Raw genomic sequence first — 7,500 nt, 5'->3', positions numbered from 1 at the left:
CACTCCGCTCTTTAATATCTCGTTAATACCGCCAAGGAAATGGCACAAGCACACACACACAAGCATCCTCGGAAGAGGACAGTTCGAGTGACAGGTCAAATCCAAGAGTTCCGAAGACTACCTCCAGGAACAATCGGGAACAAGACCGATTACAAGTCGTCGAGTCTGTTACTGGGCGAACACGAGATGCGCACAGGAAATCGATCAGCCCTCACAATGGCCCAAGGCCAGAGATCGGACTGCTACGATTTACCCCAACAATCATCGTGCCACTCTTCGCAGAGAGGTGATAGACGCCAACGAGCCCGCGCATAGCAATCGAGGTGTAAAAAGGGCGTTGAAGGCAGGAAGCCTGGACGAAAGAGGCTACGAGGTCACCTCGAAGCGGTCTAAGAATCGGGCGCACTTGGGGCGACTACCAGTGCCAACCCCTTATCCCGCGGTGCGTCCGACACACAGAAATTTCCAAGGCGGCCAAGGAGCCTCCCCGCATAGCAATCGGGGTGTGAGGTTACGGATGCAGCATTGATAGCAATCGAGGTGTGAGGCGAAGGATGCAGAAGTGAGAGCCGAGGGATGTAGCAGAGATAGCAATCGGGGTGTGTGATGCAGAAGAGATAGCAATCGAGGTGTGCGGTGGGAAGGGCCCAGCAGCCAGAATGCATGAAGCGACGGATGAAGCAGTGATGACAACCGGGCTGTGAGGAGAGGAGGGATGCAGCCAAGAAAGCAATCAGGGCTCGAGGCAAGGGATGCATCAAGGATAGCAATCATGTTGTGAGGCGAGATTCCAAAGGCTAAACGTGAGAGGCTGCAGGGTCGACTCAGAGAGGTCTATGCATGTGAGAGGCTGAAAGCAAGGTCGACTCGGAGCGGTCTATGCATCGGGCGCGCTTGGGGCGACTACCAGTGCCAACCCCTTATCCCGCGACGCGTCCGACAAAGAGAACGTTCCAAGGCGGCAGAGGAGGTTACCAGCCGAAGGATGCAGTAGCAATAACAGGTATAGTTCCGCGGCGGCCGAGAAGACTCACCGCATAGGAATCGGGATGCGAGGCGAGGGATGCGGCGGGAAGGCCCCGACGGCTAAACGGAAGAGGCTGCAGGGCCGCCTCGGAATGGTCCAAGCATCGGATGCGATTGGGACGACTACCAGTGCCAACCCCTTATCCCGCGATGCGTCCGATACACAGATAGTTCCAAGGCGGCCGAGGAGCCTCACCGCATATCAATCGGGGTGCGAGGCGAGGGATGGGGCGGGAAGGCCCCAACGGCTAGACGGAAGAGGCTTCAGGGCCACCTCGGAATGGTCCAAGCATCGGACGCGCTTGGGGCGACTGCCAGTGCCAACCCCTTATCCCGCGATGCGTCCGATACACAGATGGTTCCAAGGCGGCCGAGGAGCCTCACCGCATAGCAATCGGGGGTGCGAGGCGAGGGATGGGGCGGGAAGGCCCCAACGGCTAGACGGAAGAGGCTTCAGGGCCGCCTAGGAATGGTCCAAGCATCGGACACGCTTGGGGCGACTACCAGTGACAGCCCCCTATCCCGCGATGCGTCCGATACGAAGATGGTTCCAAGGCGGCCGAGGAGCCTCACCGCATAGCAATCGGGGTGCGAGGTGGGGGATGCGGCGAGATGGCCCCAACGGCTAGACGGAAGAGGCCACAGGGCCGCGTCGGAATAGTCCAAGCATCGGACGCGCTTGGGGCGACTACCAGTGACAACCCCTTATCCCGCGATGCGTCCGATACGAAGATAGTTCCAAGGCGGCCGAGGAGCCTCACCGCATAGCAATCGGGGTGCGAGGTGGGGGATGCGGCGAGATGGCCCCAACGGCTAGACGGAAGAGGCTGCAGGGCCGCCTCGGAATAGTCCAAGCATCGGACGCGCTTGGGGCCACTACCAGTGACAACCCCTTATCCCGCGATGCGTCCGATACGAAGATAGTTCCAAGGCGGCCGAAGAGCCTCACCGCATAGCAATCGGGGTGCGAGGTGGGGGATGCGGCGAGATGGCCCCAACGGCTAGACGGAAGAGGCCACAGGGCCGCCTCGGAATAGTCCAAGCATCGGACGCGCTTGGGGCGACTACCAGTGACAACCCCTTATCCCGCGATGCGTCCGATACGAAGATAGTTCCCAGGCGGCCGAGGAGCCTCACCGCATAGCAATCGGGGTGCGAGGCGAGGGATGCGGCGAGATGGCCCCAAAGGCTAGACGGAAGAGGCTGCAGGGCTGCCTCGGAATAGTCCAAGCATCGGACGCGCTTGGGGCGACTACCACTGCCAACCCCTTATCCCGCGATGCGTCCGATACACAGATAGTTCCGAGGCGGCCGAGGAGGTGGGGGATGCAGCGAGATGGCCCCAACGGCTAGACGGAAGAGGCTGCAGGGCCGCCTCGGAATAGTCCAAGCATCGGACGCGCTTGGGGCGACTACCAGTGACAACCCCTTATCCCGCGATGCGTCCGATACACAGATAGTTCCGAGGCGGCCAAGGAGCCTCACCGCATAGCAATCGTGGTGCGAGGTGGGGGATGCGGCGAGATGGCCCCAACGGCTAGACGGAAGAGGCTGCAGGGCCGCCTCGGAATGGTCCAAGCATCGGATGCGCTTGGGGCGACTACCACTGCCAACCCCTTATCCCGCGATGCGTCCGATACACAGATAGTTCCAAGGCGGCCGAGGAGCCTCACAGCATAGCAATCAGGGTGCGAGGCGAGGGATGCGGCGAGAAAGCCCCAACGGCTAGAGGGAAGAGGCTTCAGGTCCGCCTCGGAATGGTCCAAGCATCGGACGCGCTTGGGGCGACTACCAGTGACAACCCCTTATCCCGCGACGCGTCCGATACACAGATAGTTCCAAGGCGGCCGAGGAGCCTCACCGCATAGCAATCGGGGTGCGAGGCGAGGGATGCGGCGAGAAGGACCCAACGGCTACACGGAAGAGGCTTCGGGGCCGCCTCGGAATGGTCCAAGCATCGGACGCGCTTGGGGCGACTACCAGTGACAACCCCTTATCCCGCGACGCGTCCGATACACAGATAGTTCCAAGGCGGCCGAGGAGCCTCACCGCATAGCAATCGGGGTGCGAGGCGAGGGATGCGGCGAGAAGGACCCAACGGCTAGACGGAAGAGGCTTCGGGGCCGCCTCGGAATGGTCCAAGCATCGGACGCGCTTGGGGCGACTACCAGTGACAACCCCTTATCCCGCGACGCGTCCGATACACAGATAGTTCCAAGGCGGCCGAGGAGCCTCACCGCATAGCAATCGGGGTGCGAGGCGAGGGATGCGGCGAGAAGGACCCAACGGCTAGACGGAAGAGGCTTCGGGTCCGCCTCGGAATGGTCCAAGCATCGGACGCGCTTGGGGCGACTACCAGTGACAACCCCTTATCCCGCGACGCGTCCGATACACAGATAGTTCCAAGGCGGCCGAGGAGCCTCACCGCATAGCAATCGGGGTGCGAGGCGAGGGATGCGGCGAGAAGGACCCAACGGCTAGACGGAAGAGGCTTCGGGTCCGCCTCGGAATGGTCCAAGCATCGGACGCGCTTGGGGCGACTACCAGTGACAACCCCTTATCCCGCGACGCGTCCGATACACAGATAGTTCCAAGGCGGCCGAGGAGCCTCACCGCATAGCAATCGGGGTGCGAGGCGAGGGATGCGGCGAGAAGGACCCAACGGCTAGACGGAAGAGGCTTCGGGTCCGCCTCGGAATGGTCCAAGCATCGGACGCGCTTGGGGCGACTACCAGTGACAACCCCTTATCCCGCGACGCGTCCGATACACAGATAGTTCCGAGGCGGCCGAGGAGCCTCACCGCATAGCAATCGGGGTGCGAGGCGAAGGATGCGGCGAGAAGGACCCAACGGCTAGACGGAAGAGGCTTCGGGTCCGCCTCGGAATGGTCCAAGCATCGGACGCGCTTGGGGCGACTACCAGTGACAACCCCTTATCCCGCGACGCGTCCGATACACAGATAGTTCCAAGGCGGCCGAGGAGCCTCACCGCATAGCAATCGGGGTGCGAGGCGAGGGATGCGGCGAGAAGGACCCAACGGCTAGACGGAAGAGGCTTCAGGGCCGCCTCGGAATGGTCCAAGCATCGAACGCGCTTGGGGCGACTACCAGTGACAACCCCTTATCCCGCGACGCGTCCGATACACAGATAGTTCCGAGGCGGCCGAGGAGCCTCACCGCATAGCAATCGGGGTGCGAGGCGAGGGATGCGGCGAGAAGGACCCAACGGCTAGACGGAAGAGGCTTCAGGGCCGCCTCGGAATGGTCCAAGCATCGGACGCGCTTGGGGCGACTACCAGTGACAACCCCTTATCCCGCGACGCGTCCGATACACAGATAGTTCCGAGGCGGCCGAGGAGCCTCACCGCATAGCAATCGGGGTGCGAGGCGAGGGATGCGGCGAGAAGGACCCAACGGCTAGACGGAAGAGGCTTCAGGGCCGCCTCGGAATGGTCCAAGCATCGGACGCGCTTGGGGCGACTACCAATGACAACCCCTTATCCCGCGACGCGTCCGATACACAGATAGTTCCGAGGCGGCCGAGGAGCCTCACCGCATAGCAATCGGGGTGCGAGGCGAGGGATGCGGCGAGAAGGACCCAACGGCTAGACGGAAGAGGCTTCAGGGCCGCCTCGGAATGGTCCAAGCATCGGACGCGCTTGGGGCGACTACCAGTGACAACCCCTTATCCCGCGACGCGTCCGATACACAGATAGTTCCGAGGCGGCCGAGGAGCCTCACCGCATAGCAATCGGGGTGCGAGGCGAGGGATGCGGCGAGAAGGACCCAACGGCTAGACGGAAGAGGCTTCAGGGCCGCCTCGGAATGGTCCAAGCATCGGACGCGCTTGGGGCGACTACCGTTGCCAACCCCTTATCCCGCGATGCGTCTGATACACAGATAGTTCCGAGGCGGCCGAGGAGCCTCACCGCATAGCAATCGGGTTGCGAGGCAGATTATTGGGAAGGGAACCCCCTGGGATGCGGCTCAAGCAGTGCCCAAAGGGACTGGAATGCGGAATCACATCGAGAGACCCAAATGCTATACGAGGGCTCAAATCGAATTATCGATTTGGCCACGACATGGACGCATCGGAACGACTACCTTTGCCGAACCACTCGCAATTGCATCCATACCGAAACCAATAGACATTTCCGTTAGAGCCCTCGCATAGCATTCGGGAATCTCGCATGCCCCTCTAAATCGACCAATGCTGGCGCTCAATGAAAATCCGAGCGCTACCACCGTTCGAGCGCCAGCATTGGTCGAGTTAGAGGGGCACGGGGGAGAATGCTCCAGTCAACACCTCCCCTATATAAGTTATTTGTCCGATTCTCGCACAACCGTAGTCTGCCTCGTCGAATCAAACAACGGTCCCAGATTCCGACTTCCGTTCCGTAGAGACCCAAAAGCTAGATGGAGGCTCGCAAGAAAGAGAGTCGGCGCATAGCAATCGGGTTTCTCGAACGTTTAGGGACCGAGCTCACTTGCGGATAGGGCAAAATCCGCCAAGCAACCCAAAAGCTAGACGGGGGCTCGAATCGAATCGCCTAGGCGGCCACAACAACGACGTGTTGGATCGACTACCAGTGCCAAACCATTCAGCAAGACTAGTCTGTGTCGAGGCCGGATAGAGATTCTCAGAGAGCGCCCGCATAGCATTTAGGAGACCTGCCGCGTCCCTCACACTCGACAAATGGTGGTGCACGTTTATAAATCCGAGCGATCCCAACCCTTTCAAGCACCAACATCGGTCGAGATAGAGGGGCACGGAGGGGGCTGCGTGAGACAACACAGTCCCCTATATAAGTTATTTGTCCGATTCTCACACATCCGAAGAATGGTCATCAAATCGGACAACAGCCCAAACTTCCGACTTCCGTCCCAGAAAGCCCAAGAGCTATCTAAAACGTTCATGGCCGGAACTCGATCGCGGCTATACCAGTCCGCCAAGCAACCCTAAAGCTAGACTGGAGCTCTAGTCGAATCACCTCTGTGGCCATTGCAAGGACGTGTTGGAGCGACTACCATTGCCGAACCATTCCGCAGGTCGAGTCCATACCAAGGCCGCATAGAGATTCACGATGAGCTCCTGCATAGCAATCAGGAGACTTGCCGTGTCCATCACAATCGATAAATCCTGGTGCAAGATTTTTGCATCCGAGCGCTCCAACCAGTCGAGCACCAGCATCAATCGACATAAACGGGCACGGGGGGAGGATGCTCGAGAACACTACCTCCCCTATATAAGTTATTTGTCCGATTCTCAAGCAGCCGAAGTCTGGTCATCGAATCGGGTCAAAGACCACAACTTCCGACTTTACCCACAATGCAAGTCATCGAATCGAACATCGGCCCCCGAGTCGGACTCCATGCGTATGTCAGGTCATCGGACCCAAATTCCGCCTTCCTGCGCATGGCGGGCCATCAATATCAACTCGGTCATCGGACCCAAACTCCGCCTTTTTGCGTATGGCACGCCTTCAAATCGGTCATCGGACCCAAATTCCGCCTTCCTGTGCATGGCGGGCCATCAACATCAACTCGGTCATCGGACCCAAATTCCGCCTTTCTGCGCATGGCACGCCATCAACTCGGTCATCGGACCCAAATTCCGCCTTCCTGCGCATGGCAGGTCATCGGACACAAATTCAGACCTCGCCAATATGCCTACGTATCGAATCGGTCATCGGACCCAACTTCCGACTTCATCCATACTGTAGGGTCTTTGAGGTTGGCGCGGTGCGCTCAACCCAGGGAGTCGACCCATCGAAGCATACACCTCCCCTATATAAGCTATTTGTCCGATTCCCACACCTGTGTAGTTTGCACCTCTGACCAGGACATCGACCCCAACTTCCGAACTCGACTGCAACGACGGCACCAGCGCCTTGGTGCGCACCTTGCGACGCACAGTCCCAACATTCGCCTTCCTGCACATGGCAGGTCATCGGACCCAAATTCCGACCTCGCGAGTATGCCTACATATCGAATCGGTCATCGGACCCAACTTCCGACTTCATCCATACCGTAGGGTCTTTGAGGTTGGCGCGGTGCGCTCAACCCGGGGAGTCGACCCAACGAAGCATACACCTCCCCTATATAAGCTATTTGTCCGATTCCCACACCTGTGTAGTTTGCACCTCCGATCAAGACATCGACCCCAACTTCCGAACTCGCCTCCAACGACCGAACCAGCGCCTTGGTGCGCACCTTGCAACGCACAGTGCCAACATTCGCCTTCCTGCACGTGGCAGGTCATCGGACCCAAATTCCGACCTCGCGAGTATGCCTACATATCGAATCGGTCATCGGACCCAACTTCCGACTTCATCCATACCGTAGGGTCTTTGAGGTTGGCGCGGTGCGCTCAACCCGGGGAGTCGACCCAACGAAGCATACACCTCCCCTATATAAGCTATTTGTCCGATTCCCACACCTGTGTAGCTTGCACCTCCGATCAGGACATCGACC

Source organism: Cryptomeria japonica, unplaced genomic scaffold (assembly GCF_030272615.1).
Source record: "Cryptomeria japonica unplaced genomic scaffold, Sugi_1.0 HiC_scaffold_748, whole genome shotgun sequence".
Taxonomy (NCBI): domain Eukaryota; kingdom Viridiplantae; phylum Streptophyta; class Pinopsida; order Cupressales; family Cupressaceae; genus Cryptomeria; species Cryptomeria japonica.
This window is presented reverse-complemented; position numbering follows the sequence as displayed.